The 27,156-nt window shown below is 34.0% G+C and overlaps 1 long non-coding RNA gene across 1 annotated transcript; it reads left to right on the top strand.

Moving 5' to 3' along the window:
• Positions 1-748: 748 nt before the first annotated feature.
• On the top strand, positions 749-15,562 carry LOC112671606 (uncharacterized). The gene is made up of 3 exons (XR_003143722.3): positions 749-1,124; positions 11,179-11,380; positions 15,111-15,562. It is a non-coding gene; the product is annotated as an uncharacterized LOC112671606 (long non-coding RNA).
• Positions 15,563-27,156: the final 11,594 nt, after the last annotated feature.

Raw genomic sequence — 27,156 nt, 5'->3', positions numbered from 1 at the left:
TTCTTTTTAATGTATCTGGGTTTCTACATGATGTTGCCAAAATTCAATTTTTGATGGCTTCATGTTTAGTCCTGCAACAAATATTTAATAAACACTCTGTGTCTGGCACTCTTTTAAGCAGTTGAGAAAAATTAGTAAATAAAACAGACAAAATCTCTTTTTTCATGGAGTTTACATTCTATCAAAAAGAAAAAAGTAATTAACAACAGCTAAGGGAACCTGGGTGGCTCAGTGGTTGAGTGCCTGCCTTTGGCTCAGGTTGTGATCCTGGGGTCCTGAGATAGAGCCCCACATCAGGCTCCCTGCAGGGACCCTGGTTCTCCCTCTGCCTATGTCTCTGCCTCTCTCGATATCTCTCATAAGTAAATTTTAAAAATCTTTTTAAAAACCCCAATAGCTAATAAATGAAAGTTAGAAAGAAATGGTATGGGAAAGAAAAAAACACAGAGTTGGATAAAGTAGATTAGGAATGCCAAAGTGGGTAGGATTTCAATTTTATTTTATTCAGATTTTACTTTTAAGTGATCTCTGGACGCAATGCAGGGCTCAAACTCATAACCCAGAAACCAAGAGTCATGTGCTCCATCAACTGAGCCAGGCAGGCACACTGGGTTTCAATTTTTAAATAGAATAATCAAGGTTGGCTTCAAAGAAAAGATGACACTGAATGGAAGACAAAAGAAGATAAGAGATTTAATCATTGGGATAGCTAGAAGAATATCATTCCAGGGAGAAGAAGCTCATGCAATGTCCTGTGATAAAAATATACCCGACTCTTCCAGGAATGTGTAGTAGTGGAGACCGAATGATGGAGTCTTCTAGACCATTGTAAAGACTTTAGCTTTTATTCTGACAGAATTAGAAGTCAAACAGAAGTTTTGGAACACAGGAGTGACATGATTCTCATTACATAATAATGGGGCAAGAATGCAAGGAAGGAGAAGAGTTATGAGACTATAACAATAACCAAGATAATCCGTAAAGATGAATTGCATCATGGATATTGCAGTAAAGGTGGTGAAATGTGGTTGGACTGTGAATGTATTTTTAAGTCAATGCAAACAGGATTTTCTGATAAATCAGATGTGAAGAGTGAGAGAAGGAAGAAGTATAGGATGGGGAAGGTAGGTTTGGGAGTAATACTAAGTTTCAAAAAGGTAAGTTTGAGATGTTGACTCATAAACTAAATACACAGGTCAAAAGAAATGAGAAGAGCTGGAGAAAAAAATGAAGGACATATTTTTTTAAGATTGTATGAAAGCTAAAAAACATACATTTATTGGTGAGAGTATATACTTTTTACTTAAATCTTCTGTGTCTATGCTTGCATATGTGTTCATGATTACTACATTTAATAGATAATAGTATGTAATCTGAAACTGTGGTGCCAGGGTTTTATTCTGTTTTTTTTTTAATTTTTTTTAAATTTATTTATGATAGTCACAGAGAGAGGGAGAGAAAGAGAGACAGGCAGAGGGAGAAGCAGGCTCCATGCACCGGGAGCCCGACGTGGGATTCGATCCTGGGTCTCCAGGATCGCGCCCTGGGCCAAAGGCAGGCGCCAAACCGCTGCGCCACCCAGGGATCCCTTATTCTGGTTTTAATATTTTCTGGCTGTGAGTAAGTTACCGAACCACTCTGGGCCTCATTTTCCTCCTCTATTAAATGTGCCTAATAAGAGTACCTGTAACTTCGGGTGGTTATGAGAATTAAGTGTGTATGTGAAGTGCTTAGAACAGCACCTGACAATATGATAATCATTTTATATGTATTCTTTAGTATTAGTATCACTAACATTATTATCATTTTACCATTATAAACATCTTTTCCCCTAGTAATAGTTTTCACTTCAAATTCCATTTTGTTTGACAATATAATTGCTACCACATATTTCTTTGTGCTCAGTACATATTTCTCCTTTTCTTTAGCTTATATTTTCTTTTGATTTAAATATATCCTTCAATTGACAAGATTTTGCTAAACTTGTTTTCCTAGATTGGATTAGACAATATTGGATCTTTCTTTTGATGTTTCATTTAGATTTCTTGTGATATATTTTGTAATAATATATATAATAAACTGTAATCTTGTAATAAGATTTATTATAGCATCATACTTTCATTTACCATGCTCCTTTTGTTTTCTTTCTCTCTCTTTCTTTCTTTCTTTCTTTCTTTCTTTCTTTCTTTCTTTCTTCCTTTCTTTCTTTCTTTCTTTCTTTCCTTCTTTATTCCTTCTTTCTTGAGGGAAAGTTACTATTTCCATCATACAGATTTCATTTTCTTATTTCTGCTGGTTTAAAAATAATGTATTAGTTTATTTTGCTATTTTTTTTCTTACCAATTATTTAAACTTCTCATGACCTATATCTTCCACCTAAACAAATAATCTCCTGTCTTTTTTTGTCAATCCCCCCACCCCATTAATCAGGCATGTAAGTATTGTTAATTTTTTAATAGTCTGTGTTACATAAATTATTTTTATTCTTTCTCTTTTTTCTCTTACTCTTTTGGATCTGTGTGTGTGTGTAATTAATGCTATTACTTCTCACACATGTCATAGTGACCTCCTGGGTTTATTTTTCTTCCTAATAGAGAATGCCCACATCAAAGGTTTTCAAAGTGTGTCTTTGCATGGTAATATTTCTGGGAATATTTTTATGTCGACCTTCCAGTTGAAGGATAACAACTAGGCAACCTGCTGAATAGGAGAAGATATTTGCAAATGATAAGTCCAATAAGGGGTTAATATCCAAACTATATAAATAACTTATACAACTCAAAACCAAAAAAACCCCAAAAATTCCGATTTAAAAATGGGCAGAGGATCTGAATAGACATTTTTCCAAGGAATACATACAGATGGCCAACAGATATACACACACACAAAAACCAAACAACAAAAAACCAAGCTCAACATTACTAATCATCAGGGAAATGTAAATTAAAACCACAATGCTATTTTACTTTATACCTGTGAGAATGACTATTATAAAACAAACCAAAAACAACAAAAAACAAAACAAAACAAGAACTAATAAATGTTGGCAAGGATGTGGGGGGAAAAGGAACCCTCATGCACTGTTGGTGGAAATACGAACTGGTGGAGTCATTGTGGAAAACAGTGTGAAGTTTCCTCAAAAACAGAATTATCATATGATTCAGTAGTTCCATTACTGGTTATTTACTCAAAGAAAATGAAAACACTAATTTGAAAAGATATATGCACCTGAAAACACTAATTTTAATAGATATATGTACCTCTATGTTAATTGCAACATTACTTACCACAGTCAAGATATGAAAGCAAGTGTCCATCAGTAGATGAATGGATAAAGAAGATGTCACACACACACACACACACACACACACACACACACAATGGAATATGACTCAACTATTAAAAAATAGTGAAACCTTATCATTTACAACAACATGGATGGACCTAGAGGGCAAGCGAAGTAAGTCAGAGAAAGACAAATACCATATGATTTCACTCATGTATGTAATTAAAAAAAAAAACAATTAACAAAGGAAAAAAACAGACTCTTAAGCACAGAGAACAAACTGGTGGTTGCTAGAGGAGAGGTGGTGGGTGGATGAGTGAAAAAGATAAAGGGGATTAAAAGTACAGTACACATATTTTGATGAGCACTGAGAAATGTACAGAATCGTTGAATCATTATATTGTACCTCTAAAAAAAGTGTTAATTGTACTTGAATAAAACAATTAAAAAATTTAAAAGGATAAACCAATTATATAATTCTAGATCTGGTCTTCTTTTCCTTTAATATTTTGAACATTTTATTTATGGTTTTACTTCTTCTTTTTTCTTTTTTTTGGGGGGGGTATGCCCCAAGTCACTGTTGATAAGGCAACTTAGTTCTTATTTTCTTTTGAGCACTCTGCTTTTTTAAAAAGCGTTTATTTATTTATTTTAGATAGAGTAGGGCACAGGGGCAGGGATTGCATACAGAGTGAGAGAGAGTCTCAAGCAGACTCTATGCTGAGTGCAGTGGAGCCTAACATGGGGCCCATCCCAGGATCCTAGGATCGTGACCTGAGTGGAAACCAAGAGTTCAACATCCAACCAACTGCGCCATCCAGGGATCTGCTTTTATTCTTTGAAAGCTCTTAGACTGTTCTCCTTTTCTTAAATTTTACTGTTAGGTACCTATTTGTGTCCCTACACTGAGGATATAGCCTTTGGTTCTATAGCGTGATTCTAACTCCTGGGTTTTAGCATTTCCTTCTGGGGCAGGGAGCATTTTGGATGTCTCTATTGAAATACAGTTATGTGTATGAAAATCCATAATACTCATAAACAAGTTTGGAGTTTGTACTACAATCTCTGGTTGCTAACATCGCATAGGTGAACTCTCCCATCAGCTCTTTATCCTCCTCATTGTTATATTTCTTTGAAGTTCAGTCTTGCATATGTGAATCTTGGAAGACAGCAAAAGACTTATGAATGTCCACAGAGAATTTTGGTCTTCTTCTCTGCTATTTCCTCTTCTCCTGCAGAGTTGATTACTCAATAGATAGATCATCCAAGTAGAAAACCAACAAGGAAACAGTGGCTCGAAATGACACACTGTACCAGATGGATCTAACAGTTATATTCAGAACATTCCATCCTAAAACAGCAGAATACACATTCTTTTCAAGTGAATATGGAACATTCTCCATAATAGATCACATATTAGGCCACAAAACAGGCCTCAATAAATTCAAAAAGATTGAAGTCATACCATGCATCTTTTCTGACCACAGTGCTATGAAACTAGAAATCAAATACAAGAAAAAACCTGGAAAGACCACAAATACATGAAGGTTAAATGATATGCTACTAAACAACGAATGGGTCAACCAAGAAGTCAAAGAGGAAATAAAAAAACACATGGAGACAATGAAAGTGAAAATACAATAATCCAAAATCTTTGAGATGCAGCAAACGCCATTCCAAGACAGAAACTTATAGCAATGCAGGCTACCTCACGAAGTGAGGAAAATCTCCAATAAACAACCTAAACTTACATTTAAAGGAGCTAGAGAAAGAAGAACAAACAAAACCCAGAACCACAAAAAAGCAAGAAAAAAAAAAGATTAGAGCAGAAATATACAAAATAGAAACTAAACAACAACAACGCAACAGATCCATGAAATCAGGAGCTGATTCTTTGAAAAGATCAACAAATTTGATAAACTTTTAGCCAGACTCAGCAATAAAAAGAAAAAAAGCAACTCAAAGAAACAATCAGAAGTGATAGAGAATAACAAATATCATTATAGATATACAAGGGATTATAAGATAATATGAAAAATTATAAGCCAACAAATTGGACAACTGAGAAGAAATGCATAAATTCCTAGAAACAAGTAACTCTCAAAACTGAATCAGGAAGAAATAGAAAATTTGAACAGATTGATTACTAGCAATGAAATTGATTCAGTAATCAAAAAACTTACAATGATAAAAAGCTTAGGACCAGATGGCTTCACAAGTGAATTCTACCAAACATTTTTAAAAAATTAACATTTATTCTTCTCAAACTATTCCAAAAAATATAAGAAAGAAGGTTTCCAAATTCATTACCAAAACCAGCTAAAGACACTACAAAAAAAAAAGGAAAAAAAAAAAAAAAACAAACTACAAGCCACTATCTCTCATGAACATAGATACAAAAATCCTCAATAAAATATATTTTACATTAAATCCAGCAATATATTAAAAAACCAAACCCACAAATACATTTAAAAAAAACATTCCTGCAATCAAGTGGGATTGATTCCTGGGATACAAGTTTGGTTCAATATTCTCAAATCAATCAACATAATATATCAACAAGAAAATGGATAAAAACCATAAGATCATTTCAATAGATGCAGAAAAAGCATTTGACAAAGTATAACATCCATTCATGATAAAAATCTTCAACACAGTAGGTTTGTGCTTTTTTAAGATTTTTATTTATTCATGAGAGACAGAGAGAGAGAGAGAGAGAGGCAGAGAGAGAAGCAGACTCCCTGCAGGGAGCCTGACATGGGACTCAATCCCAGGTCTCCAGGATCAGGCCCTGGGCTGAAGGTGGCACTAAACCGCTGAGCCACCCGGGCTGCCCAACACAGTAGTAGGTTTAGAGGAAACATACCTCAATGTAATAAGGGCCATCTATGAACAGCCCCAACTAACATCATACTTACTGGAGGAAAACTGCTTTTCCCTAAGATTAGGGAGAAGACAATGATGTCCACTCTTAACATTTGTATTCAACATAGTATTGGAAGTCCTAGCTACATCAATCAGGCAAGAAAAAGAAATAAAAGGCATCTGAATTGGTAAGGAAGTAAAATTTTCCCTATTTGCAGATGACATGACGCTCTACAGAAAACCCTAAAAACTCCATCAAAAAACAACTAAAACTGATAAATTCAGTAAGGTTGGAGGACACAAATCAATATACAGAAATCCATTGCATTTCTATATACTAATAATAAAGTAGCAGAAAGAGAAATTTTAAAAATCCCATTTACAATTGCACCAAAAATGATAAGATACCTAGGAATAAGCTGAAGCAAGGAGGTGAAATACTTGTACTCTGAAAACTATAAAACAGTGATGTAAGAAATTGAAAATGACACAAACAAATGGAAAAATATTCCATACTTATGGAAACGCACATATTGTTAAAATTCCCATATTACCAAAAGTGATCTATAGATTTAATGCAATCCCTATCAAAATACCAATGACATTTTTCACAGAACTAGAACAAATAATATTAAATTTCGTATGGTACCACAAAAAAACCTTGGATAGACAAAATAATCTTGAAAAAGAAAAACTGGAAGCATCACAATCCCAGATTTCAAGACATACTACAAAGTTGTAGCAATAAAAACAGTATAGCAATGTCATAAAAATAGATATATAGATCAACAGAACATGAATAGTCAACTAATCTTTGACAAAGGAGGTAAGAACATGCGATGAGAAAAAGTTGTTTCAACAGATAGTGTCAGAAAAACTGGTAACTACATGCAAAAAATTAAACTGAACCAATTTCTTACATCATGCACAAAAATGAACTCAAATGAATTAAAGATTTAGGGCAGCCCAGTGGCTCAGCGGCTTAGTGCCGCTTTCAGCTCAGGGTATTGATCCTGGAGATCCTGGATCGAGTCCCACATCGGGTTCCCTGCATGGAGCCTGCTTCTCCCTTCGCCTGTGTCTTTGCCTCTCTCTCTCTCTCTCTCTCTCTCTCGTGTGTCTCTCATAAAAAAAAAAAATCTTAAAAAAAAAAAGATTTAAATGTGAGACCTAAAACCATACAAATCTTAGAAGAAAGCACTGTTATTTTTCTGATATTGGCCATAGCAACATTTTTGTAGATATGTCTCCTGAGGCAAGAGAAAGAAAAACAAAAATGAACTCTTTGTGCTGCATCAAAATAAAAAGTTTTTGCACAGCAGACAACCAACAAACTAAAAGATAACTTATTGAATGGGAGAAAATACTTACAAATGATATATCTGTTAAAAGGCTAGTATCCAAAATGTATAAAGAACTTAACCCAACACCAAGACTCTGCCTTAAACAATCCAATTGAAAATGGGAAGAAATAAATAGACATTTCTGCAAAGAGGGCATGCAGATGGTCAACACATGAAAAGATGCTCAACATCAGTAATTATCAAAGCAATGCAAATCAAAACTGCAATGAGATATCACCTCACACCTGTCAGAATGGCTAAAAGTTTTAACAATTTTATGTGTATTTAAATTGAGAAAGCTTATAAGTCCTAGAAATATGTAACATCACCTCATATATTAACATATGACATTTATTCTACGGTTTTATTTAAATAGAATCAAAGATATATAGTCCTTTATCTTTTTCTCATTCCCCCTTTTTTTATTTTTTATTTTGATTTTTTTATTTATTTACTCATGAGAGACACAGGCAGAGGGAGAAGCAGGTTCCATGCTGGGAGCCTGACGTGAGACTCGATCCCGGGACTCCAGGATCATGCCCTGGGCTGAAGGCAGGCGCTAAACCACTGAGCCACCCAGGGATCCCCTTCTCATTTCCATTTGCATTGTATTTCTCTTCCCTTAATTTGCCTTTCCTTATTTCCTTCCTCTCTTTGATAATTAAGTTCAAAGCTACTAGGTGAGGCTGAGCCAGGTAAGTATCTGAACTGGGGAGATGGAAAGAGTCCTAGTGGTCTGGATTGAGATGTAGGTGCCCAAACAGGGTGAGGAAAGTTTCTACATAGAAAAGCTGCCAGACCTGGGTGCGGAAACCCAAAAAAGGTAAAGGGGGCTATTTATGTATTAGAACATACTGTTGTAGGGTACCAGAGTCCAAGCATCCCCACAGAGTCAGCGTATCAGAACCTGAGTGTGGATAGGAAGACTGTCCCAAACCATCTTAGAAATAATCCATCCAATGGAATGTCCTGCTATTGGGCATCAGAACCTGAAGACACAGAAGAAGGGATTTCTTCAGGAGGGCCTGGAGTGCATTGTCAGAACGTGAGTGAGATGAGAAGGCATTCATGCATACCAGCTGCCAAACATAGCATTCCAGAAATCAAGTAGGGGGAGGACAGCATCCATATGGAAGGATGATCTGACTTGGAGTGACACAATCCAACTGGGGTGAGTAGGGCATCCATATGCCCGACTTGATTCAAATTTCAAGCTGGGTAAAGAGAATGTCCATGTTGGCAGGAAGAAGTTGGGGAGGATGGGCGGAGAGGCAGTAGTAGAGATTTGGGACAGCATAGGAGAATCCTAGGGAGATTAGAACAGTGTCTGTAAAGAGGAAGGGACGGTGGCTAACGATATTAGTTACATACAGAGAGATTGATCAAATATGTAAATGTTATGGATAATGAGAGCTGGTATTCTCATTTTTGGAACGGGGCTACAAATAGACAAAGATACAGCTAGAACGAACCTCACAGTATTACATCAGAACTGAAGGCATTGAGGCATCAGTGTGAGCTTAGTTTCCAGTAGATATAGATGGATACATATATAGTAACATTATGACATCCCGACAGTGATGTGCAAACACTGAGCCCAAGTTTTGGTTTCTAAAAACTATTCTCCACTCAAGAAGAACCAAAGGTCCTTAGAGAAAACAGCTTATTTCAAAAGCAGGTAAGAGAAAGTATAAGATGATCCTGGAACCTCTCATTGTGCCAGAAAGCAAAGAGGTAATAAAAAAAAAAAAAAATGACATATGTCAAAAGGACGCAGAAGCCCAGTTGAAGGGATTCACGCTGGCCAAATCTGGACAATATGAGAATCAGAATCAATAATGACAGTAAAGGATAAGAAACCAGGAGTCAATATTGATATAAATAAGTAAATGAATAAATTGACAGTTTGATCAATGTATGAGATTTCTGCTGCTATTATCAAAAATTACCACAGTCTTAGTGGCTTTAAACAACACACATTTGTCCTTACATAGTTTCTGTAGGTTAGAAGTCTGGGAACTGCTCAGCTACGTTCTCATTTGGGGCCTTGTCAGGCCGCAATCCAGCTGTCAGCCAGGGTTATGGTCTCATCAGAGTCTCAACTAAGAAAATAAAGGCTTCCAAAGTCCCTCAGGTTGTTGGCAGAATGAAGTTCCTTGTAGCTGAAGGACTGAGGGTCATGGTTTCTGCTGAGAGTCATCCTTAGCTACTAAAGGTCACTTTAAGTTCCTTACTATATAAGCCTCCCAGCACTGACACCTTGATGCTGCTTTGGAAGAATCAAGCTGCCATGAAATAGAGAGGCTCTAGTCTGCTAAAAAAAAAAAAAATAGAGTCTTATAGAACAACTGTAACAATTATGGGAGTGATATCCTATTGTCTTAGCCACATTCTCCCAATGAGAAAGAAGCAAGCCACAGAGCCCACTCATCTTCTAGGTTAGGAGATTCTATAGGGTGTGAATTCAAAAACAAGGGGATACTGGAATCTCATGAGGGTTTATCACCACTGTTTACCCTATGATTTCCAATGATTCACTCCCTTCTACATGCAAATGTGTGTTTTCATATATTATTAGAGGGACTATAAATCATTAAAATTTTTCTGGAGGGAAATTTGGCTGTAGGCCCATTTTGCATTGATTGCTCCTCGGGGAAACTTACATTAAGGCAACAATTAGGGATGTGTGCAAAAATGTAGATATAATGGATGTTCTCTGTTTCATATAATAGCAAAAATTGGAAAAATTAAACTTTTACATAGGTTGGCAGAAATATCTAGCCAATGGAATGCCACAAAGCCTTTGAAAATAGTATTATAGATGCATTTATATTTGAATAGCCAAACGTGCAAAACATATTAAGTGAAAAAAGCATGTTGCTATACAGTATTTATAGTATAATTTGATTTTTATAAAATCTGTATCATATCCATATGCATAGAAGGAAGACTGAGAAATATATATTTTAGGGTATTAAAAATCATTTATTTTTGTTCTATTTTTATTTTTTTCATATATATTTTCCTTTTGTTTCAAAACGTATTAGTTTACTTATGGGTTTTTAAAATTTTAAGAATACTGTAGTTAAAATTTGATTTATTAATTCAAGCTTTAAGAATACTGTAGTTAAAATTTGATTTATTAATTCAAGCTTTATAGTAATATAAAAAATGATAAATTCATTGAAGGTTAACAAATTATAACTCATGAAAGTTATTACATTTAAACATCAAACAACACCAACTTATTAATGTGAGTAAAATTTCTAATCAATTTTAAGCTTCATCTTACTGTAATGTTCAGGAATAAGGGATATTCCCCAAACATTTACCTGTTTGAGACAGTGCAGGTAAGAAACAATCATGAAATATATCCACACCAACTTTTCATGTGGATTTTGGCACAAAATTCCCATTTTCTGTATTACATGCATTCAATTGTTCTTTTTCCTTTTCCTCTCACAAAACCATCTCTTTCCACTTCTTTTTTCAATTCACCTAAATTATATTAATAGGGCAAGAAATCCAGAGCCTGGAATTTCTTTATGAAGTAATGCAACCTCTATCCCTTTGGATCTTTTATATTTAAAAACTTCTTCTAAATTAGCCTCAATTTTCTTCTTTTTTTCCCTTTTTCCATATACTTATGACTCTTTTCCTATTTTCATTTCTGTTTATTTTTAGCCTGTATTCTCTTCCTGCCAAGCCATTTTTGCTTAGTCTTCTTTTGCCACCTTCACTTGCCCTGTTATTGGAGAGCTGCTATCAGGATTCCCGTTATGCTCAGCTAACCCTGATGAATGATTAAATTTGGCTCCAGATGTAACGTTTTTGGAGATCAGGGGCCTACAGCAATGTAAAGCTGAGGATGACAATGATCATGAAGGTAATGAGCAAAATGTTGCCCAAATTATTACTTCTTTTGGTGGTTAATTTGTAATATGTCATAGCTTGGTTCTGAGACAAAAACTCTTAAACCAGCTTCACCAAAGTTATGTCTTAAGATTCTATTTGCCTCAGCTAGTATGAAATTTATTGGTTCCATATAAGCGCAGAACTAAATGGATCAATGTATGGCATAACTAAAGATAAAAACTAAAGATAAAAGTGTTGTTCCTTCAATTCTTCCTTGAATGAATTAGAAATTCAAGGAGAAGGGGATCCCTGGGTGGCTCAGTGGTTTGGTGCCTGCCTTCAGCCCAGGGGTGATCCTGGAGTCCCAGGATCAAGTCTCATGTTAGGCTCCCTGCATGGAGCCTGCTTCTCCCTCTGCCTGTGTCTCTGCCTCCCTCTCTCTCTCTCTCTCTCTCTCATGAATAAATAAAAATAAAATGTTTAAAAAAAAATCAAGGAGGTGTTTTCAATGTATGTTATTTAGGACAAAAAGTAAGAAGGAAAAAGAAGAGTTGGAGCATCATTCATTCCTAAGGCCATAAAAAGATTCCCATTTAGATTGACAGACCTAGTTGGTGAATGCTAGCCAGTTAACTTAATTGGTTTCTACTTGATCCTGTGGGTCAAATTCTGACGAGTACGCATTTAATGAGTTTCAGAGATCTGTTGATATTAAAGCTTTTTTTCTTAAGGGGATATCATTCCACATAGGCCTCCAGCACCGTTTTATTTCATTGATTCCATCATGAATTAATACATGGAAAGCAGTTAATACATGTTGGTAAGCCATAAACATTCCAATGAATGTTAGTAATTATTTTTGTTATCTAATATTTCTAATAGAGTATATACATATTACTACTTAATATGCAATGAGTTTTACTTACTATTAAGTTTAAATATTAGAGCTAGCTCTATTTTTCATGGCCCAATCTTCCTCAAATACTTACTTGTAACAGAAAAAAATGTGGAGAAATAAGAGAAAGCAACACATTCTGGTATTTTGATGACTTTCCAGATATTTAAGTTAAAAAACAAAAAACTATTTGTGAAAATAAACTACAAATAATATTCAAAGAGATCATTCAGGAAACGTTTAGAAAACCCAAGAGGGTGACTTTAGTTTACATTGTAAATTAATGCTAATTAAATGATAACATATCAATGATCTTTTTTGAATGCCTGAGCACCTTAAAAGTTAACTCCAGATAAATTGTAATTCCTGACCCATTGCTGTCATACCCTTTTACTTATCAACATCATTCTCTAATCAGCATTTAGGCAGGAGAGTCAGAAACATGCATAAGGCTCTAGTTATACCCCTTGTTGTTTATTGTTCCTGAGCCATTAACAAGAAGGACCTTCCTTCAGTTTACACAACTCACCTTGAATAACTCCCTTGCTCCTCAATCAATCCTTGTTTCTTAGACTTTGCCTTTTACTCTTACCTGGACTCTGTCCCTCCATTAGTACCTACAATAGCCCCAGATCCACTATGTTTTATTTCCTTGGCCTGGTTTCAAGATCCAGAGCTTTTCTCACTGCTGGCCCACTGCAAGCTGATCAAGGGCTCCCTAGTGGACATGGATCTATATGCCTGTTTAACTTCTGTCCTCAGCATTTCAAAATTATTAGTCAGGATCTGGACTGGGGCCAAAAAATATGAATATTTTCAGATGCACAGTTGTTCCCATACTTTCCTCACCCCCCTGCATCTGGAAGACAGATAATGACTCCCCCAGAGTCTTGTTTATCCATACTCCATATTAATTTTAGTTATGATCCTAAGTTAATAGTTACCCCTGCCTATGAAGTTGAGTCAAACTTGATTGATGTGGAGACTTCTGGCATACTGATTTACCACAAAGTGGCTTTTGGACACATGGAGAGACTAAAGGAACTGAAGACTTGTGCCATGGAGTACTTAAAACTGAAACTACACTCTGAGTCTTTCCTTTCTTCAGTTGATTCTGCCATTTTCATTCTAATAGGATAGATCCCTGATAGTCTGGATTAACTGTAAGATAAGGGCAGTTCCAAGCCAAGTTGTCAGTGCAAGCTTCCATTTCTGAAACTCGCTCAGTCCCCAGGCATTTGTGTATCCAGTTGCATTACTATAAATACAAGGTCCTCATTTCTGCAAGTATATGGCACCTCATGGAAGCCCAGGCCCTATGCAGTCTTTTTCTTTTCAATTTCCTTGGTCTCATGTTCTTTTTCTCTGGGGAAAGAAAATCTTGATCTCATTCAAAGCCCAATTTCTAGAAGTATCAAAACACACTGAATCTATAAATGGCTATTTCCCTTATAAATCTATGGCATAGCTAAAGATAAAAACTAAAGATAAAAGTGTTGTTCCTTCAAGTCCCTTATAAATCGAAGGGTAGTAGCCAAGAATAACTTATGCCAAGATTGGATGGTGAACCTCTCGATTTCTTATATTGCCCCTACATTCTCCACCACTCCATAGTATTTGTCTTTTTTCTTACTCATACTTCTTGGTTATTCCATCGATCACTTGATTACTCTTTTCCTTACCATGCCTTAACTTTTCTGTGATTACGTAATTCTACTCTTGTTGTTTGCCTTTGACATCCATTTTTTCCTCCTTTCCTTTCTTTGGAAGACTTTTCCAAAGATGCTCCCATTTTGTATAAACATGTAACTCTCATATATCAAAGTTTCTCTTCTCTTTCTTTTTGCTTTACACTTCAAGAATATTAAATAAACATAAAGAAAAAATCAAAGGCAATTTATTTTTTCTTTAAACCTTAACTAGCAATATATTGCTCATATAATAGAAAAATTTGTCACCTGATTAGAATGTACTTTAGGTATACGTCTCAAGCCCATGAGGTAGGTCTCTATTTACTTCTTGTATTTCCAAAAGAGTAAAAAATTAAAACAAAGGAGTCATTGCCTATAAATACAGTTATTTTTAAATATTTAGACTAGGAAAATATTTGCATGAGATGCACAAAATAGTCTGAGTATCATCTTGGATGAAGTGAAAAAAATCTTTCCACAATATGTCATGAAAGAATAGAACCTTTTATGAACTACATAGAAATAACTAAAATTCAAGTAAAAATTGAAAATTGGATATGAAATTACTGACTTAATATAAATAAGAAAAGCCCATTCTGTTACTTACAGTTAGTGGAAAAAATGTGGGCTGACAAAGAAAATGCAATTTTCTCTTAAGTCCATATTGCTAATTATGTACCATATGTATGATACATTTGGTCATAGAAATTTAATCACAAAATATGCTGGTATAAAATTTTTGGATCAACAGATGACAAATGTTATATTCTACAAATTTTGACAAAAAAGGAAAATATTTAAGAGTTCATGTACCATTGAATGAACAAATAAACACTGGAAATTAGGAAGGAATTAAAACAGAATAAATTAAATTTTCCTTATGTACCCATAGGTTATAAAGCACTGTTCTAATTATATTTTTTAAAAAACTAACAACCTCCTACTGGCATAGAACTCATTGTACACAAAAAAGAACACATCAAACATATAATTGTGTGCATATGCATATTAGAAAAAGTATTAACTTTTTGATTTCATATTTGAATTACTTTCTGCTGGCCAAGAGAATTTGTTGAATTTATTATCTTAGAGTAGAAATAGTTTTAAAGATGAAAAAAAAAACCTCAAAAGATCTAGTTATTCTCTCTTTAAATGTCTATTGATATATCTTACAGGTCCTGTAAGAATCTTCCTGGAAAATATTGTGTTAATGTAAATGAAAGTACATGAACAATTTGCAAGATGCAAGTAAAGATCAAATAATATGAAGATTTTGTAAACAAAAATGGGTATCTGAAGTCTTACAAAATAAAGCAAAGACACAAGATAAAATATCATGTTAAAAGTGTAAGAAGTTGAAAAAATTGATTTGGGCCACCAGTTGATTGTTGAATGAATGAAAAAGGAATGCATAGAGTGTGAAAAACATTAAATTGGAGAAAAACATTAAAATGTTGCAAATTTTTCCAGCAATACATAAGTATTAATTTCATGATGAAAAGACTTGGGCTATGTGGGATTCCTAAATGAAATTGAAAAGTAGAAAACAAAATTATTACTGAATTTTTAAAATATAGTTTACATAAACTGTGAGACCATAACTAATTAAAGACCCAAGATTTTCTTAGCCGTGATTTTTTGTTTGTTTGTTTGTTTGTTGTTTAGCTGTGATTTTTAATAAAGGAACAGAACCTCTGGTAATTGTCTCTTTAAAACAAAAACTTTTTGTGACCAGCAGACAATATCTTTAGGTAGCTTGCACTATGATGTAGCTTTGAGAACAAAGACTGTCACTAACGGAAAAGATTTCTAGCCCTGCGAGACTTGGTATAAGATGTTTACTTGGTATTTGGAATCAGTCCAATGCCGTATTCTTCTGAGGAAACCAGATAGTCATTGTAGTACATTTAATTATATAATAAACCATGAGAGAAAATGTCTTGCTGTCCCCAACTGACTAACACCATCACTCAAATCAGGAGCATTGACAGCCATCATATGCTCTCTTTTGTAGACTGATGACTGGAATTTAATGAAAATGTCTCACCACTTTCCAAAGCATCCTTTCATATATGAAATTACAGCAAATCAATTGAAATATGGCCAAAGAATAGTGATATGTTTTGTGTACTAGTTTTGGTTGAAGAATTTTTTATGATAATTAGCATTTATATAGGATTTTAACTTCTTTTAGCTATGCTCAAATACTTTATTTTGTTCACTATCTTTTCATTTCACTCATTCAGCAAATATTTATTGAGCATCTACTCTGTGACAAACGCTGGATGAGGTGCTAGAGAAAGAGAGCGGCAAGCAAGGGCACAAGACCTTGTCCTCAAAAAATGTAGACTCACATAGTCATCATAAAAACCTATGTGGTAAAACATTAAAGCCCATTTTACTGATCAGGAAATTGGACCTTAGAGAGTTTATGTGACTTGCCAAGAATGACATATTTAGTAAACATATAAACCAAAACTTAAAGGCAAATTTATACATTTTTATTTTTTTAAACTCAACTAACCACTTGTCAATAGGTATAAGAGGATATGCAGTGGTTTTGAGTACTATTGGTAGAGAACTTCCACTCGCATATGACTTTAGGATTATTTGACTACCCTACTATGGTGAAAAAGCTGAGCAAGCCCATTCTGCTGCTACCTGAGAAGCTCTTCTTGCTCCCCAACATATCAAGGTAGGTCTCTGTTGCTTTTAGGGCACTAAAATCCTCTGACAGTCCATGTTTGTGGGACCAACATTGCTCTGTTCCCTAGCTGCTTCCTGAGCCTTATTTCCCTAGGTATCTTTTTCCATTATGATCCATTCAAAGGAAGACATGTTATAACTTTAGTGTCACTTTCTGATAACATCAATTTAGTCATCTTATTTTTTTAAAGACTTTAATTCTCCTCTAATTCATTGATCAAATTTCCTTAGAGATGTAAATTACTTTTTGGCATACACTCTCTAAATTATTTTTCTCCTTAGCAATGAGTAGTTAGGAGGGATTCCTTTCACATATGTCTTGTGGCTGGATTTTAAGGACTAAGAATTGAATGAATACCAAGGTAGCTTGAGACTCATTTGGTGAGTCAGCATTCTCTGTAAATTAAGCTTTATACCATGACTTAGAAGCATTGAGACAATTACCTTAAACTCTATGGTATTTTTAGGTTTTAAAATATCAAGTTCCAGAGTTAGAATGAAATCCTTTTAAGTTTTCAAAGTTGGCCTCTGGTTCTTGGTAATTGATCAAATGCCATAATGAAGTAGAAGTTCAGATTTGGGCAGATAAGGCTGAAAAACTCTCTCTATATATAGTTCTGAAAATTAAAGAATGTTATGCCATATTTCTCCCAGAAAGGGCCATATCCCTTTGGCATTTCACTCAACAGCTGCATTCTTGGACAAAAGCAATAAAGGAAAAGAGAGAAAGAAGCCTTAAGAAACTGTCAAAGAACTAATAATCTCTTCAAAATTATACTCGAAAGTGAGCTCTTCTGAAACACAAGGCATAAAAGTATAAAGTCAGTAAATGACAATTGTTCCATTTATTAAAAAACAGAACATCTTAGGTTACCATTTTCTAATCAATGACAATAGAAAAGTCCTAAAAAAAACCTTTTGGAAAATAAAGTGAAATAAGCAACTGTAATATTTCTAAAATAGCTAAATCTCTTTAATTTTGTAATCCCCGTTCTTGTCAATACCACCCATTTGCCTCTGCCAAAGAATTGCTGATCATCTCAAAAGGAATGATAAAAGTCTCCAAACAAAATGGATTTTTTTTTTTAACAAAATGGATTTTAACTTAATTTCCAAACATTGGAAGTATGGAAGGGCAATATCCTTTATATGTGTTACTACAGTGCAGAGAATGTTGAATGCCGTAGTGGAGGCAACCAATATATCCTTTAAATGAGTCAATTGTTAAATAAAGTAGGAGAAGGTGAAAAATTTAGTTCCTTTTTCTTACAGGATATTGATCCAATTTTATTTTATATTTGAAATTTCCCAATGATCAGTTTGATCTCATAACAATGGCAATGGAACAAATATAAGCAAGATGCCAAATGACAGGGCTGAATTAGAGACTTTCCTTAGCCTGGCACATTTTTACATAATGGAGTTTTTCCAATTTATGCACATATTACTTCCTTGAAAATATACTTCTTATACAAAATTTATACTCATATGTGAAATATGAGAAAGATTAGGGGCTTTGGATCAGAGTTGGCTTCAATTTCCAGCACCATCAGAGCAAAATTGTGTGATTTTTGGTAAATCATTAACTTTTCTGTGCCTCATGCTTCTCATCTGGAAAGTGATGATATCATACTTACTCAAATATATTCTCGTATAAATTATAGATAATGGATGCAAAACCAGTGTAACTAAAAATTAACTTCCATAGAGATTATTTGAAAGTATATTTTTAAATCTATTCAACCAAATTTAGTAGCACAGAAGACAGTTGTATTAGCAATAAAAAAAATACACATCTGTATAATACATAGATAAGTCACTTTTCACAAAGGTTATGTCATTGTTTCGGTAGTAAAAAAAATGCAGTCAGACAGTATTTATCTACTATTTTTAAAAGATAAATCTTAAAACTATCAAAAGGTCAAGTATGCTTGTTTTACATTAGAACTGTGATACCTTTGGGGATGCCTGAGTGGTTACACATCTGCCTTCCACTCAGGTCGTGATCTCCGGGTCCTGGGATCACGTCCTGCTTGGGATTCCCCGCAGGGAGCCTGTTTCTCCCTCTGCCTCTGTCTCTGCCTCTCTGTGTGTCTCTCATGAATAGATAAATGGAATCTTAAAAAGAAAAAGAAAAAAAAAAAACTATGATGTCTTTCTTACATTGCAGCTACTTGACAGATTGAAATGCATATTCACCTCCCTTAGTAAAAGCCACAAACTTAAGGTCATAATGAAGGAAATAAATGAACTCATAATTATCAGCTACTGTTTTAAGTTATTTGCCCTGTGGTAGGAACTATTTTAAATGTATTTCCTATGTGTTAGACCAGTTTGTGTTTATTTTTTTAAAGATTTTATTATTTATTTATTTATTTATTTATTTATTTATTTATTTATTTATGAGAGAGAGGCAGAGACACAGGCAGAGGGAGAAGCAGGCTCCTTGCAGGGAGCCCAATGTGGGACTCGATAGCGGGACTCCAAGATCATGCACTGGGCGGAAGCTGGCGCCAAACCGCTGGGCCACCGGGGCTGCCTCTCAGTTTGTGTTTATAACCACAATATTATATATATGTTTTATCCTAATTTCAGTGACCAGGAAACAGGCTAGGAACATTAAGCGACTGGTCTAAGACAATATGAATTCTAAGTGGAAAAATAAGCACTTAAAACCCAAGGCTTGTCTGTGTTCAGAGTGCATGCTTTTCATCACTGCACCAGGAGCTGCTTGTGGAAAGAAGAATGTATAGTAAACAAACATGGGTTATTTTTCTTAATTATAATAACTTTATCCATAGACTTTATCCATAGACACATAATACTTTCTTTGACACAATCAATTTTGGAATTTAAGCCTTCTTTAAATTTGGAAGCTAAAACTGTTCTGAATAGTTTTGGCCCCTGACAGTCATGCACATCATTGAAACTAACTGTGGTTGGGGTTATGGATTCTTTTTCCACTTTTGATACTGATCATATAATTTGAGTAATCTGAATTATCTATTTTTTAATTCAATTAATTAACAAAGGAAGTTAAATAGCTTCTCTTTGTAATCAGATGCTTTTTGAGTTATTCAGTTTCTGATAGTCATTTAGAACTGGCTTTAGATAATATTTTAGACCTTTTAGAGTTAGGAATTTCGAATTCACTTAATTCTGTCATTTTATCTTTAAACAAGTATATTCAATTTATTCAGAGCTTTTTACTTCAAAGCTAAATGAGAATTTAAACTTTGTAGAAACAAAAAAAAATAAAAAAAAAACTTTGTAGAAACATTTTAAAGGACAATTAGAAACCATATTTACTATGATTTAAATACCCACCTGTCAGGAAGTCAATACCTTGATTTTTCAAAGTTCAGACAAAGGGAGAAAGTTTTACCTACTTTATCTAGAGTCTTTTCATTGGCTGCAATTTGGGTATGAAGTATGCAGCTCTTTCCAAGATACTACTATGAAGCCCAAAATCATTTTGTTATGGAAAAGTTATAGGATTTTTCTATGTTTCTATTTTCTATGAAAATAGTAGTAACTACTATAGAAAGTTGTTTCGAGGAGTAAATGAGGTGATGTATGTGAAGCACTTATCCTAGTGCCTGGCACAACACAAAAACCCGACTGGACTGCTTTTATTGTTGTTACTATTATTATGCTATTATTAATATTCATAGAATACCACAACCATTAGCATTCCATATTAAAACAGAGTGTCTTGATTTTTCAACTTAGTAATGTCAGCTAACTTGAGATGATAAATCAACAAATGTCTCTTGGTAGATGAGTGACTGCTGGCTTCAACAATATTATTTTTTAATATAAAAACATGAAAAGGTAAGTTACAGATTCGAAGAAAATATTTGCAAAACACATGCACAATAAAGAACTTGTATCCAAAATATACAAAGAACTCTTAACTCAATAAGAAGAAAATTAACAAGCCATTTAAAAATAGGCAGAAAAAAAAATAGGCAGAAAACCTGAGCACATATCCGCCAAAGAAAATATGCTACACAGATGGAAAATAAGCATATGCAAAGATGCTTGATATCATATGTCATCAGGGAATTGAAAACTAAAACCCAAAGTAGTTGGAAATTTATGTTCATACAAAAACCTGCACACAGACATTTATAGAAATTTTATTCATAACTGTCAAAATTTGGAAGAGGTGGATCGATAAACTGTCAATAAATGAATGGGTAAACATAAATTTTGGTACATCCATGCAACGGAATATTATTCAGTGCTAAAAACAATTAGCTGTCAAGCTACAAAAAGACACATAGGAATCTAAAATGAATATTGTTAAGTGAAAGAAGCCAGCCTGGAAAAGCTACCTACTGTATGATTCCAACTATCAAACATTCTGGAAAAGACAAAACTATTGAGACAGTAAAAAGATCAGTAATGTCCAGTGACTGGGGGTGGGGGGGGGAGTTAGGGAATGAACAGGTGGAGAAGAGAGAATTTTTAGCACAGTGAAATGATTCTGTATGAGACAGTAATGGTGGATACATGACTAGGCATTTATCAAAACCCATAACTGTACAAAAGCAGTGAACCCTAATGTAAATTATGGGCCTCAGTTAATAATCATGTATCAATATCCATTAACAATTAAAGCATATATACCACACACATGCAAGATATTAATAGGAGAAACTATGTGTAAGTGGATTTTGATTGGTTACTTGATCAGCCGCAAGCAGTTTGAGAAAGATACTAGAAATCAGAAAACAGAAAATTGGAAGCTAATTTTGCTCAACTGTGAAAAGGGATATCCATTACATAGAATGCATGGGAAATTAATGGCATAATAAATAAAACTGATACAATGCTTCATATGTTATGTTTTGACTACGACAAAGAACACACCTTCTTTGACTCCTACAGACACGTGAAAATTGATTGTATATTAGATCAGAAACAATATCTTTCAACAGACTGTGCAACTTACATTCTCCATCCACAGTGAAATAAAATATAGGAGGAGTTAAAAGGTAAAGAAGCATGCAGAGTATTCATCCATTTGGAAATTTAGCAGCTCTCTCTTATATAAGTCCTGTGTCATCGACAAAAGAAAATTTGCAATTGCACACTAGCTAAATACTGTAACTGTACTACAAGTTATGGGATTCCGCCCAAGAGGAAAAAAAAATAAAGAGCCTTAAATGCTCTTTGTATTAATCAAGAAAGAATGAAAACAAATTCAATATTCAACTCAAGAAATTAGTAAACGCACTCCACCCCACAAAAGCCACGCTTAAGAAACCCATGAGGAAGTAATAAAAATAAGAGCAGAAGCTAAAAGACAAGAAAACAGAAATACAGTGGAATTGCTAATTGTATTTAAAAGCTAGTTCTTTGAAAAGACCTATGACATAAACAAGTCTCTGGAATAGCTAGCAGATGAAAAGACGGAATCACAGTATAAGTTTAGGAAGGAGAAAGGGTACATGACCACAAATATGAAGAATATATTATAAAATATATTAAAATGTATAGTAACTCAGCCATAAACTGAAAATTTAGTTTGCCTTTATGTTTCTCTAGAATATATAAAGGACCAATGTTGAACAAGGAAAAATAGGCTTCCCAAGAATAAAATAAATGGAAAATATTGTCAAAGAACTATCATCATCTTGGTCCTGGACCCAGGGCCCAGATGATTTTAGGAATGGATTTTTAACTGATGAAAAATTGATAATTCTTTTTAGCACTTAACTATTTGAGCTCACAAAAAAAGGCAGATGTATTTTATGTTTATTTTAAAACTCAAGACAATATATTTTATTTTGTATAAAGCATGGAGAATCCTTTCAGTATTCATCAAATATTTTTTCCACCCCATAAAACAATCTCTCATACATATCTTTGATTATTACTTCTTTCCCATTTGGCCTAATATTTCTCCAGAAGTATCAATTTTCAACCCATGTCTTTTGCAAACACACTCAAATTAATCTTATTATTTACTGATTCAATTGTATACAGTATCAGTATGCCATACAGTGTGGATTTTAAATCTGATATAAAATTATATTTTCTTGAAATACTTTCTAATCTTCCACCACCCTTTTCACCCCATCTTATTGGTTTTTTTTTCTCTTTTTTGTCCTCACTTCATGATTTTAGGCATTCTTCTGTCTTCAGATTCAATATTAAAGATTCCATATAATTTCTTAACATTTTCATCTGGGTTTCAGAGGACATAATTTTCTGAGGTGGCTACTCATCTGGCTCACCAAGATGATATTTCTTTTCTCGTGTTCTGTTACATATTTTTTATTGATTAAAATGATGTTTTATTTCTTTACAAATTTTGAAGTGGTAGATCTCTGAGATAGGTCTGGTGTAGGACTCTTTTTCTGTATCATTATGATTAGGAGTCCAGACACTAGATCCAGATTGACTGAGTTCAGTTCCAAATTTCATCATTTTCTTTCATGAACTACTTTTCTATGCTTCAAACTCTCATCTGTAAAGTTTGAGTAATATAACAATGTCTCCCTCATAAGGTTTTTGGGAAAATTAAATAAGTTGATATACATAAAGGATTTAGAACACATCTTGCATAGAGTAGGCCCTGTAGAAATAGTAGCAATTTTGACTTAGTTGAAAGGTGATCTCAGCTCAACAAAAGAGCAGGTCAATGTCATAGTTTCTTTTCCACCAGAGAGTCTGCCATATAGACATACTATTTCCTTCTCTCCCCAGACATGGTTCTCTGATACTCTGAATTTTTTAGTAAATAAGAAAATAATATTATTTGGCAACCAATATTCTACTTCTGTTCTCACTATAGGACCATGAAGTTTATACAATGACATTGATATTTCCTCTCCTTTCTATTTAATTATTTGCTGGGAGTTGCCATTCCTATAAGAATGGGAAAACAAAAAGAAGAATCTGGAGAGACAGGCTATAGAAAGATTTCAGTCTCCTCAACAACTAGCCCCTACCTGATAATAACAAGGGTCCCCTACATCTTTCATTCAGCTGGGGGAAGTCTGTGTTAGAAATATGCAGTGTTTCTGTCTTCCATGGATCTCTATTGCATGAAGAAGTATCCAGGTGTGCCATGACATCAGGATGCATTGTTCCTATCCTAATTCTATCTGCCTGATAGTGGATATGTTAGCCAGTTCCTGGCATTCATCACTTGATTATTAGTTTGTTTTTGTTTTGTGGTGAAACACCAGGGATCTACTTATTATCAAATTTCTATAAACTATATATTATTTACTATAGTAACCATGTTATACATCAAATTTCTTGAATTTATTCATCCTACATAACTGTAACTTTATACACTTTGACTAACATCTCCCTCTTTACCCCACATCCCTACTCCTGGCAACCCCATTCAACCCTCTTCTCCTTTATGAATTCAAATTTTTTGGATTGCACATGTAAGTGAGATCATGCAATATCTTTCTATGTGTGTCTGGCTTATTTCACTTAGCAAACCTGTATCTTTTTCTTTCTGATTTTATAGGTGTTTTACAGGGAAGTGAGGGATGATACATCTGGAGATACACAGCAGATACAACTTTTAACTTTATATATTGTTAATGTAATGAGATAATATATGCAAAGCCTACTTTCATGCCTTTCATATGAAATGAATACTTTTCTTTCTTCAGTGTCCTGTCCACCACCATTTCACTTTATTACAAACCATGTAGTGATTAGATGTTTATCTATGATGTATTTGTTATACTGAGAAAAAGAAAAGGTCTCCTTTTTATGCTTATTCCTCAAAACTTAATAGTAATAAAATAAATAATACTGGCCACAAATACAGATATGCTATATCCAACTTCATACAACATTAAATATATTAGGAAAAAAGCCACAAACTTGCAAAATCATGTCTCCTATGACTAAGACTAATACTTTCTCCAGGAAAATGTCCTTTATAAACATGCATTTTTTTGCAATAATTTATCAATTTTTCCGTCATCTCCTAGGCTTCTGAATGAGAATCCACCCCACCCCCCCACTATGTTCCAGTGTATTTTAGTGTAATTTACCTCTTTATCACATGTAGTTTTCACTTGATTTCAGGATATTTAGCAGATTTTCTCTTAGGAAAGTTAAATTAATTAGTTGAAGTCAATTTAAAAAAAATTATACAGCTTTAGAAAATGTATGACATCTGCTACCCTTTTTGGTCAAAAGTTCTTTTTAACCATCCTCTTTTTTAGCATCTAACTATTTTTTCACTAAATAGAGAGAGGCTAAGGAAACAAAAGAATGTAATTTCTTGGCTACTTTGGTTAATTCATTTAAACTAAAACCATGTGTAAGAAGGATCTCAACATTAAGGCAGGTGTAAGACAATACAAAATCAAGCAGGAAAGTGATCACTTCTGAAATGATTGAATTCCTTTCTCTTTCTTATTGAACTTTGAGCAATCTTATACTTGGATCTATCAAATATTTTTCCAACTCCAGTAGTTGGATCACTTACTAATTAAAAAATAATGTTTGTGGTTGGCTGGTATTCCAATCATGTAGCAGATGACTATCATGCACAAACAAGTCAGAGTTCTACGGTATAGCAAATTTCATGGCTTTTGCCTCTCTTGTACTTAATGCCGTAATTTGATTTTTTTTTTCAGAAAAACACTAAAGATAACTGGTGTTGATAGCCCCTCACACTGACAAAAAAAAAGGTCTTGGTTGCATATGTTGTACATATTTTTAAGTAGTTGTGAAGAAAAAGTATTTTGTTTATAAAAATCACTGCACATATGGTCAACAACTGGAATTCATACAGAGGCTTCAGCAGTGTAAACAATCATTGAAATAATGAAATTGGCTATTTCGGTCCTCTCGGCTTCTTTGTGAATCAGAACAAGCAATTAATCATTTCTACCATTCTCATTAAGAAAAATGTACTAAAAATTTGAGCTTCTAAGATATGTACATCGTTCCGTCTTCAGCATAGCTAACTTAAAATATGAAAAATAGCATTTTGCATATCCTATACACAGTCTCTTACTCTATGATTGCCTAGCATAATGAACAGATCACTCAGGATAGTAGTTTTTCATGATACTTCATGTATACTTATAATTTAATTACCATTCAATTCAATTCAATGGGGCAGTCACATTTTCATATCAGAGTGCAGAAATAATAAAAGAGAAATCAAAATTTGAGACAACATTCAGCAAAACATGGCAGCATAGGGCAGTTTCTTCTTCTACTCCTGGAATGAATAAAAAATCAACAAGAAAATGAAAGAAAATCTGCAAACTACATATTCAACAAAACTAATCCCAGAGGTATGTATGTATATATGTATCTGTATACACACACACACACGATTTTCTACAGAGGGCTCCCAAAACAGATATAGTCAGGCAAAAATATGCAAGAGGATGTATAGAGAAGAATCTCAAGAGGTTCAGTACTGGACCACAGTCTGCTTGAGGAATATATATAAATATCACAGTGATATATATATATCACAGTCTGCTTGAGGATTCTCTCTCCCTCTGCACACCCCCCCCGCCGAGTTCACACTCCTCTCTCTCTTTCAAACAAATATATAAATCTTTAAAAAATAAAGAAAAAAGAAAATACTGTAAAGGACACAGAAGATGGAAATGAGAGAAATTAATTTCTTTTTTTTTTTTTTAAGTAGGCTCCACACCCAGCATGGAGTACAACACAGGGCTTGAACTCATGATCCTGAGATCAAGACTGAGCTAAGATCAGCCAGATGCTTAACCAACTGGGCCACCCAGGTACCCCTAGAAATGAATTTTTTAAAAGTGAAAACAAAGATCCATGAATGACTAAATGGGAAATAGCAGACATGGAAAATAAATTCCCTGAACAAGATACATATTTGAAGGTTCAAACCTGAAAACGTCACTGACATAAAAGAATTTGAATTGCCAACTGAAAAGGCACGTTGTGCACCAGAGGAAATAGACCACAAGTGTAACGATAAAAAATGTTGGGCAGCCAGACAAAAAGATCAGGTTGTGGGAAAAATGGAGGTTATATTAGAGGAACATACCTTCACCACAAGGAAATAAATTATGACCCAAGGATTTTATATATAGCCAAGCTCATTTTCAAGTAAGAATATTATAAACGGTTTTGAAAATGCAAGAAAGCAGTAAATATTTTTCCTGGTATTTTATTGAGGAAATTTCTAGAGAATGATTTCAGCTAACCAAGAAATAATTCCAAAAATAATTCAAAGTACTAGGATGAGAATTTAATATATTTATATAACTGTAGAACTAAGATCCAAGAGATTAGTGTAACCAAACAGATCGTGAATGTTTATGCAATACATTGCCCAAAAGTTAACAAAAAGTAAAAACTGTGAAGGGAAGAAAAGGGTTGTAGGTAGAGTAAATTTATGCAATTTCTAAGAATCAAAAGATATCATTTAAAGTTGGTCAATCATGTAGAAATATAAGCACATATGATACTACAAAGGTTAAAAAAAGAAAACATTATTGACTATATACAAGAGGTAGA

The sequence above is a fragment of the Canis lupus genome, chromosome 32 (genome assembly GCF_003254725.2).
Source record: "Canis lupus dingo isolate Sandy chromosome 32, ASM325472v2, whole genome shotgun sequence".
In the NCBI taxonomy this organism is placed as follows: domain Eukaryota; kingdom Metazoa; phylum Chordata; class Mammalia; order Carnivora; family Canidae; genus Canis; species Canis lupus.
Note: the sequence above shows the minus strand (reverse complement) of the source record. Positions and strands in the feature narration are given on the sequence as shown.